Source organism: Myotis lucifugus, unplaced genomic scaffold, assembly GCF_000147115.1.
Source record: "Myotis lucifugus unplaced genomic scaffold, Myoluc2.0 scaffold_19, whole genome shotgun sequence".
NCBI classification, from domain to species: domain Eukaryota; kingdom Metazoa; phylum Chordata; class Mammalia; order Chiroptera; family Vespertilionidae; genus Myotis; species Myotis lucifugus.
In genome coordinates, this window is record NW_005871067.1 from 6851995 (window position 1) to 6861803 (window position 9809).

At 41.9% G+C, this 9809-nt stretch overlaps 1 pseudogene; it reads right to left on the bottom strand.

The window, feature by feature from the left end:
• Nucleotides 1–4968: 4968 nt before the first annotated feature.
• On the bottom strand, nt 4969–5852 carry LOC102425516 (annotated as a pseudogene).
• Nucleotides 5853–9809: the final 3957 nt, after the last annotated feature.

The following is a 9809-nucleotide window of genomic DNA, read 5'->3' on the forward strand; positions in this document are numbered from 1 at the left end:
CCCTGCTCCCACTGCCCCCTTCCCTCTGAGATTTGTCAGCCTGTTCCATATTTCCATGCCTCTGGTTCTATTTTATTCATCAGTTTATCTTGCTCATTAGATTCCTTGCTCATTTATTTTGATTTTTAGATTCTATTGTTGATAGGTATGTATTTATTGCCATTTTATTTTTCATATGTTTCTTCTGCTTCCTCTGCCTCCTCCTTTTCCTCCTCCTCCCCCTCCTCCTCCTCATCTTCTTAAAGAATACCCTTCAACATTTCATGTAATAATGGTTTGGTTGTGATTAACTTCTTTAGCTTTTTTTTTTTTTTTTTTTTGTCTGTGAAGCTCTTTAACTGACCTTCAATTCTAAATGATAGCTTTGATGGGTAATCTTGGTTGTAGATCTTTGCTATTAATCACTTTAAATATTTCTTGCCACTCCCTTCTGGCCTACAAAGTTTCTGTTGAGAAATCAGCTGACAATTGTAGGTGTGCTCCCTTTTAGGTAACTAACTGCTTTTCTCTTGCTGCTTTTAAGATTCTCTCTTTGTCTTTAACCCTTGGCATTTTAATTATGATGTGTCTTGGTGTGGGCCTCTTTGGGTTCCTCTTATTTGGGACTCTGTGTTTTCTGGACTTGTAAGTTTATTTCTTTCACCAGGTAGGGGATGTTTTCTGTCATTATTTCTTCAAATAGGTTTTCAATATCGTGCTCTCTCTCTTCTTGTTCTGGCACCCCCATAATGAGAATGTTGGTATACTTGAAGTTGTCCCAGAGGCTCCTTAACTATCTTCAATTTTTTATTCTTTTTCTTTCTTTTTGCTCTTCTGATTGGGTGTATTTTGCTCCTTCATATTCCAGATTGTTTATTTGATCCTTGGAATTCTCTACTGTTGAATCTCAGTAAATTGTTCTTTATTTCAGTTAGTGTATGCTTAATTTCTGACTGGTCCTTTTTCATGTCTTTGAAATTCTCACTAAGATCCTTGAAAGTCTTGCTAAGTCCCTTGAAGCTCTAATTTAGATTCTTGAGCAACCTTATTGCTCTTGTTTTGAACTCTGTATCTAGTAGTTTGCTTGCTTCCATTTCATTTATTTATTTTCCTGGAGAATTCTGTTCTTTCATTTCATGTTTCTTTGTCTCCCCACAATTTGGCCACTCCCCTGTGTTTGTTACTATATATTAGAGAGAGCTGCTATGTCTCCTGGAGTTGGTAGAGTTGGCTTATGTAGTAGTTGTCCTGTATGATCCAGTGGCTCAGTCTCCCCAATCACCTGAGCTGGGCACTCTAGGTGAGCCCCTGTGTGGGGTGTGTGCAGTCTTGTAGTTGAGCCTTGGTTGCTGTTGGCATCACTGGGAGAAATTGACTTCAGGCCAATTGGCTGGGAAGAACAGCTGTGACTACAGTGGGAGAGCTGTTGTGTAGGATTCAACCTTATGGAGCAGGACTTGCTTCAGTGGGGCTTTGGTGCTCACTAAGTCTGCCTCTTGAGTGTGTCACTTGTGGATGTGTAGAGTTACAATATGGTATAGTCTGAAGCTGTCCACCAGGTGCATACAGCTTGGGTTGGGCTGCAGCTTGGATGGAGCAGGTTCTCATGGAATCACCAGGATGGAGCAAACAGTTTGAGCCAGGTTGATGGAAACTCAGATATGGCTGCCAGTCAGCTCTGCAACAGGGGAGGTCCCAGCACAGGAACAATGACCCCTGTTTGCACCCCTGTCTGGGAAAAAGCTGCCCCCCAGTTCCTGCCCCAATGCCAAACAATCCTATCCTTATGCTCCTGGTTCCTTCAATGCCACCGTCCAATGCTGGATCTCAGAGAGAGCAGGTTTGTATATGTTCATGCACTGGCCCTTTAAGAGGTACTACCTGAGTCTCCAGCAGCCTCCACGTCACTCAGCCACAGCCCCTACTGATTTTTATAGCCTGAAGTTTTGGGGACTTCTTTTCCAAGCTTTGGAACCCTGGGCTGGGGGTTTGGTTTGGGGTTTGGACTCCTTGCTTCTCACAGGAGGCCTCTGCAGATGAGATATTCCTCCAGATTAAAAACACACCACTTGTGGGTGTCAGACCAGCTCATCCGTGCCTCCACCCCTCCTACCAGTCTCAATGTACTTTCTTCTTTACTCTCTAGTTAAAGGAATTCCACTCAGCAAGCTTTCAGGTGGTTCTGAATGATGGTTGTTCTGTATTTTAGTTTTAAGTTTTATGTGTTTGTGGGAGGCAGCAAATACCAGCATTTACTTTCGCCACTATCTTTGTTCCTGAATATCTTTAGATACCGAATGTTTTTAAAGTGCTGAAGAAGTATAGTGTTATTATTTGCTTCTTTAAAGACTTTCTTTTTCTTGTTGCTTTAAAAGTTTCTCTATTTTGTCTTGTTTGGTGTTCAATAAGTTTGCTAAGATCTTCCTGTGTGTGCCATTCTAGTATTTAGCCTGTGTATGCTTCCTGCTCTTCTTGCATTAATGAGCTGATGCTATTTATCACTTTGGGAACATTCTCAGTACTTATCACTACAAACATTGTTTTTGTCTTATTCTCTTTTTTTCCTCTTTCTGGATCTGCAATTACATATAAATTATAACATTTCATTGTATCTCATGTGTCTCAGACAATTTTCCTTATTTTTCTGTCTATAATTTAATTCAGTTATTTTCTTTCTATATATAAAATTAAGTTTTACTTCACAAGGTGAAACTTTATACATACTCTTAAAATATGAAATTTTAAAGTTATTAGGCAAGGCAATCATACAAAGCTGTTTACAGCAGCAATTAAAGAAGTGGTAACATTTTACCAGTGTAAAATGTCACAGAATTCAAACCACAACTTGGATTTTCCACAATTCAAGTGCTTTATCCCACTCAATAAGGTGTAGTCAGTTTTAAGATAAAATTCCTCCTGTGAGTATTCTGTTTTCAATCAAGTCTTTATCACACAGTAAGATATATGGCTGTGATGGTGATTCTGCAGTGCTTGTTTCAGCCATCTTTATATAGCCACTAGAGGCCTGGTGCACAAAATTCATGCACAGTAGAGTCCCTAGGCCTGGCAGGCGATCAGGACCAATCAGGTTCCCACCTTCCCACCACCTCTCCTCTTTCCCTCACTGCCAATTGGGGACTGCTGGCCAGGGGGAGGCGCCGCAGGAGGTTTCGATCCCCAGTTTGGAATGTGCAGGAGGCAGCTGATCCATGATTCTTTATCATTACTGATGTTTCTATCTCTATTTCCCTCTCTGAAATCAATCAAATACATATTTTTAAAATGCAAGGTTTTTAGAGGAAGAAATGTAGGGCAAGGAAGCTATTGGGGAAAAAAGGGACAGGGGGGCATTTGAGATATTGCTCACATTTCAAATAGGATAACATAAGGTGGTCCTCAGGGGGTGACAGGTGAGGAGTGGCAGTGGGTGGAGCAGGGTACTGCGGACTGAGGAGCAGGCTATAATGACTGGGAATGTCTGTGACAGTGACACTGAGCATGTGTTGGGGCGGTCGCTGGGATCATTCATCCCCAAGAGGTTTTGATTCTGGATGGGAGGAGAAACACAGAGAACAGCCGACCTTTCTTAGCCTAGAAGGTGACACAGGTGGCAGGAGTGGAATGTTCTGCTTCCCTACAAATGTAAACAGTGTTTCCCTGGCTGGTTTGGCTCAGTGGATAGAGCATCAGCCTGTGGACTGAAGGGTCCCAGGTTTGATTCCAGCCAAGGGCACATGCCCGGGTTGCGGGCTCAATCCCCAGTAGGGGACGTGCAGGAGGCAGCCAATTAATGATTCTCTCTCACCACTGATGTTTCTATCTCTCTCTCTTCCTCTCTCTTCCTCTCTGAAATCAATCCCACCACTCTCTGGCTGTGCTGCAGCGCTATTGGCAGGGAGGCTGAAGCCAGTTCTGAGCAGACTTAGTATACAAAGGGGCGGGCAGGAAGCCGGAAGCCGGAGCTGAGGTGGTGTGACCAGGTAGCACTGCATACACCATGGAGTGGGACGGGGAGAAGCTGTTGGAGCAATTGGCTTTGGAGTCGGAGGGGCTGTGCTTCCTTCATGTCACCGGTGAGTCGCGAGCCATGGGACTAAGGGGATCAGGGTGGGGGGCTCCGCCATGGTCGGTGCGTGGTCCTCCATGGTGTGCCAGTCGGGCCGGGCAGGGCCTGGGGAAGCTTTTCCCTCCTGAAACCACTCTTCCCAGGGTGGCAGTGTCCGACCGCTTTTTTTTTCCAAAATTTTTTTTATTGGAAAGCAAGCTCTGGACTTGCGGTTCCTGGGATCCCTGGGCCATAGCATGTGCCTCCAGGCCTTGTTGCACCCCCTACCCCTCCTCCTACATTGAGCATCAGCCCAGCCTGTGCCCTTTCACAATCCGGGACCCCTTCAGTGGTTCTCAACCTTCCTAATGCCGCAACCCTTTAATACAGTTCCTCATGTTGTGGTGACCCCCCAACCATAAAATTATTTTCGTTGCTACTTCATAACTGTAATTTTGCTACTGTTATGAATCGTAATGTAAATATCTGATATGCAGGATGTATTTTCATTGTTCGCGACCCACAGGTTGAGAACCGCTGCCTCAGGGGATGTCCGACTGCCGGTTTAGGCCTGATCCCCTCGGACAGGCCTAAACCGGCAGTCAGACATCCCCCGAGGGATGTAGCAGTGCCCTAAGTGGCAGGTGGCCAGGGAGGAGCCCAAACCAGGGCCAGGTTCCCCACAGCTCATGCTTATCCTGGCTTCTACGCCTGCTGCCACCACTTGGTAGTGCTGCCACAGATCTCCAGCCATGAGCCCGGCTTCTGGCTGAGCTGCGATCCCCCTGTGGGAGCATACTGACCACCAGGGGGCAACTCCTGCGTTGAGTGTCTGCCCCCTGGTGGTCAGTGTGCATCATTGCAACTGGTCAACCGGTCGTTCTGGCCATTCCAGTCGTTCCACCATAACAGTCGCTGGCCTTTTATATATGTAGATTCTCGCCCTAAACTGTACCCCAGCTGTTATTGACAAGCCAATATTTATTATCTTCTTTTACAACTTCAAAGCTATACCTAATCACCAAATTGCCATAATCCAGGTCTTCACTGCTGTAGTCTGGCTTCTTCATAGAAACTATCCTGGCTTGCATCTATAGCAACAGAAATGGGCCCCACAATTGCCACTGCCTTCATAAGGGACTTATCCTTCTGATGGGTGTCCACAAAGCCAGTGTCATTGGCAACAGAATCCTTGGGCTTGTATTTGCAGGATTCAACCTTTGCATGATATGGATAGGATTTCTCTAAGCCCAAGCCTCCATTGTACTTAACATACTGTAAGGCATTATCCATTAAGCCACAATTGCAGCTCTCATTGCCTTGAGACTGATAGTAATCCACAAGGTTCTGCTCACTCAATGGAATACATCTGCCAATTTTCCAGAACCCCTGTCCTTCTGGTGCAACAGTTGCATTAAAATTCCAACAAGAATTGCACATACCTTGTCATTCACAGTAATTATATAACATTTCTCTTTCCAGTCCACAGATGGGAGGATCTCTACAAGGAGAAGGTCCCAACCACTTTATTTTTCTTATGCTTCTGGTTTTAAAGACCATTCATCACCTGGCTTAATTCTTCATTGGTTATGCTAACAAAGGCATTTATTGCCATGATGAAGCTGTTTCTCTTGGTTGTATCCTGATTGTGCAGGTCAGTTTCATATTTTTCTCCCACAGTGCTCTCCTCCATCCTCTTTATTCAAGTCATATAATTTTCTTTGTGTTGCCTTCCACTGGCTCCATTGTGCATCTAAATTTCCATCAAGTGTGGAGCAGCTGAAGCCATTCCTAAGAAAAGGACAGTCAGGAAGAGTGAAGGATTCATGTTTCAAAAACTGCTTCCTTGCCCTAGCCGGTTTGGCTTAATGGATAGAGCTTCAACCTGTGTACTAAAGGATCCCAGATTCAATTCCAGTCAAGGGCACATGCCCGGAATGTGGGCTCGACCCCACAGTAGGGAGCATGCAGAAGGCAGCCAATCAATTATTCTCTCTCATCATTGATGTTTCTATCTCTCTCTCCCTCTTTCTTCCTCTCTACAATTAATAAAAATATATTTTTTAAAAAACTGCTTCCAGAGGATATTGATGGATGCAGGGAGTGGTCAGTCTGAATCCCAGTGGGTGGGGTTCAGGCTGCCCTGTCTACTAGGCCAGAGCTGGGAAAGATGCCTCCTGGGGCCACCAAACCCTTCAGTTCCAAGGCTGATTCCCTGGTGGCCCCTGAATATTTTCTATTAACTTTTTTTACAGAATTAATCTCCTATTACATGAAACTCCTATTACATGAAACTGTAATTCAGGTTGTATTTTTTAACTTCTAGAATTTATACTCATTTCTTCTTACAGATACCAATATTCTATCAAAATTCTACACCATTAATTTACTTATTCATTTTTTTTTTGTTTTCTTTATCAGTTACCAGAAATATATTAAAGTCCTTGTTTCCAACTCTAGTATCTGAATCACTAGGTCTGTTTATTTTGTTTACTGCTTCTCTTAGATTCAGTCATGGGTACTGAGCATATAGAAAATCTCTTACAGATTTGTTGTGAACAAACTACTCTAAAATAAGAAAGTTTATTTATTAAAAAGTACATTTATAAAATAGTTTTAAAGGAGGAACTTTGAAGATTAAAAAATGGCATATCATGTCTGTTTTCCCTATTCCTAGTATATAGCCAGGCATAAATTATTATATAGCTAGGTGTCAGACTAAAGTGAGTTTTCATTACATGAAGACTTAATATTTTTCTACTTGTACATAAGTATGATTAAATTATATGCAGATAACCTATGCCAACCAAAGTCAAACGCAATTGATTATATTTGTACTCTAACATAATTTCACTAAATCTGATCCATACACTTAGCATGTAGGCTATTTGAAAAGAGTGGTACATGAGTTGAGGGAAAATTTATTGAAATATGCTAAGTATACAAATATTTTTAATATAGTTCTAATAACATGTTACTTCTAGCTTGGGAGTTCCTTCTTTCACCATTAAATCCCTTTTGATATAACCTTTGATACACAAAAATGTATGCAGTATATGTTTTATAAAAACTTCTGCTTTTTCTTAACACATGGCTATTATACTACAATATTAAAATCTACATATGAGTCATTTTATATTTGCTTATTAGGACAACATTGCTCTCAGTTAAGCACTTATCTATAATTTTTACTGGAATGGCAATTTTGTAACTATGAAAGTTTCAACACTTTTGTTCTTAGTTTAATCACTCATTTTTAATAATCTTTAAATTATCTCCTCGTCCAATTAATTTTTCAACTTTATAATTTTTAAAATGTCATTTCAAGAAAGACTATAAAATATTTCAATTTAAATTAAATATTTTACCTTAAAAAACAAGAAAAATATAATTTTCACTTTGTGTGCTAAATACATGGGTGAAGTTGAACAAATGGAGGATTTCACTCCTCTCCAGACTCTCATGTATTTCTGTCTCCTTGTAGTTTAAATTTCAGATGTCATCAAATTAAATTTATGTGCAGTGGAAATAATCCAATTTATCCATCTTTCATCATTGAGAAAACCAACTTACTACCTTCAATGTTGCTATGAATTCAGTGCTCCAGGTAAGAGCTTCATTCCCATGCAGCATTCTTTCAACTCTGTGGGTCACTGGCAGAGTTAGTTACTAAAGGATCTTGAGGTGGTGTGTGTTTTTTCCTCTAGATAAAGAATCACAAAAAAAGATTCCTGAGAGAACCAGACACAGAGAAGTTGACTCGTGCCTCCAAGCAGTGTAATTTAATATTGGGGTGAAACATCCAGTGTTAGGTTCTTATCATCAATATTTCTGAAAAAAATACAGACCTTACAACAAAATAACATACTTTCTTGCTGGAAGCCAATTCCAGCATGACAGCAGGGCTGAATCTGGGAATGGCTGATGGCATTTCCCCAAACCTGAATAGGATACATTAAATTGATTGTTTGCTGCCAGACAGCTAAGGGCATCTTAATCTACATGTAATATTGCCTCCTACTGGCCAAACACCTGAACAGCCTTAGGCTAATTCTCCCTAATCTGACAATGGACTCTGTATAGGAAACCCTGACCCTTTGAAGTGTATATCTCTGCCTTGCCTCAGGACAATTTGTGTTAATAAAAAGAATGGGGTCCTGAGACAAGGAGATCTTAGTTTCCTTTAAACTAGGCTCCTCTGACCCCCAAATGCCTTTCAAAATTATATTTCATCTCTGGACTATTAGACACACAGCCCCTTCTCCAGATTTCCTGAACCCTTCTTAGTGCTGGAACAAGAACCCCGGCACTTTCTTAACATAGTTTATCAAATATAAGGAGTGGGTTGAGCAATTATGCAGCCTCTAGCATTTTACATTGCAAATAGAAGTAAGCCAGATTCAAAAATTACTTACAGCTCCCTCAGTCAATCACATAAGGGTACTGCTGAGAAGATCTAAATATCTTAGCCACAACAAAGACAACTATTTTCAGGGAGGAAACTACAGACATAAAATGCTCAAAGCTGCAACTGGCCCCAGAAGGGCTGCACCCTGGGAGAGAGAACAGTGGGCCTCAGCAAAACAAAACCCATTGCCTAACTCCCCAGTGAGGAAGGAGGCAAAGCAACTATTTGTAGACAACAGCTATCCAGGGAGTCTCGGGGCACAGAGATGGCACAGCCCCACACTTTTGAATAAATACACAGGACATACATCATTGGCTCTTCTCCAAAGCCCCACATTTGACTGCTGGCAGCAGGAAATGAACGAATGGTAGCTGGTGGGCACAGGGGAGGAAGAAAAGAATATGCTTAAGAGTCTCAGAACACAAACGACAAAGCTGCCTGCTGGTATCATGGGCATATATACAGGGCCCACCTCCCTATTTTCCTGCTGATAGGAACTGCACAGGCCACACTGGTCAGGACAGGAGAAATGCTATAATCCAGAGAAGACCAGAAAACCTTTCTACATGTCAAGCTGCTTCAGGTTGGAGCCTCATTTAAAGGCCTGGATGAAGAAGAGCTTCTGCGTTGGTGAACATGTGAGATTTGGAGAGAATGGTGCCCTTAGAAGGAACAAAGAAGCTCTGTGCCCTTTTTCCATACCTTGCTCTGTGCATCTCTTCTGTTTGGCTCTTTGTGAGTTATTTCCTTCTTAAAAAAAAACAGTAATCTAATGTTATCTAAAGTGTTAAAGGTCAAAGAAGAAGTCCTAAAAATACACCAGACTCTTTAATAGACAAAAAGCATCTGCATTTAAAGTAATGTTCTTGAGAAATATAATGAAAAGACAGTCTTTCAAATTCTTTTCAAGTTTTCGGACACTTTCATGTTTAAGAAAGAAAACCCTTTCTTTCCAATGATTTGAACAATGAAAGCCATCCAATAGTAAAAGAGTGTGCCGGGGATGACCAGTGGCCCCTGAATGATGGATGAACAGATTACTCAGACACAGTTTGACTGTGAAAGAGAGGGCTAAGGGGCTCCTGGCTCTAGCAGCCAGAGCAGCCTTGATTGCCTGCCTCATTAGCCTTTTATTGCAGTTTTTATCTTTAGATACAATCAGTAGGGTGAGTAATCTTGAGAGGACACATGTGTTTACATTGTCCTCTAGGCAAGGGCATCCAGGGATTAAGCATAAGGATTCCAATAAACACCCAGGGGTCTGCATATGCACAGACTTGTCAAGGAATAATTAGGGGCACCGCCTTTCATACTTCCCTAAGTCTACTGAAGTCGGATTTCCAACAAACAGGGCAGGCAGCCTTCCACACACTTCTC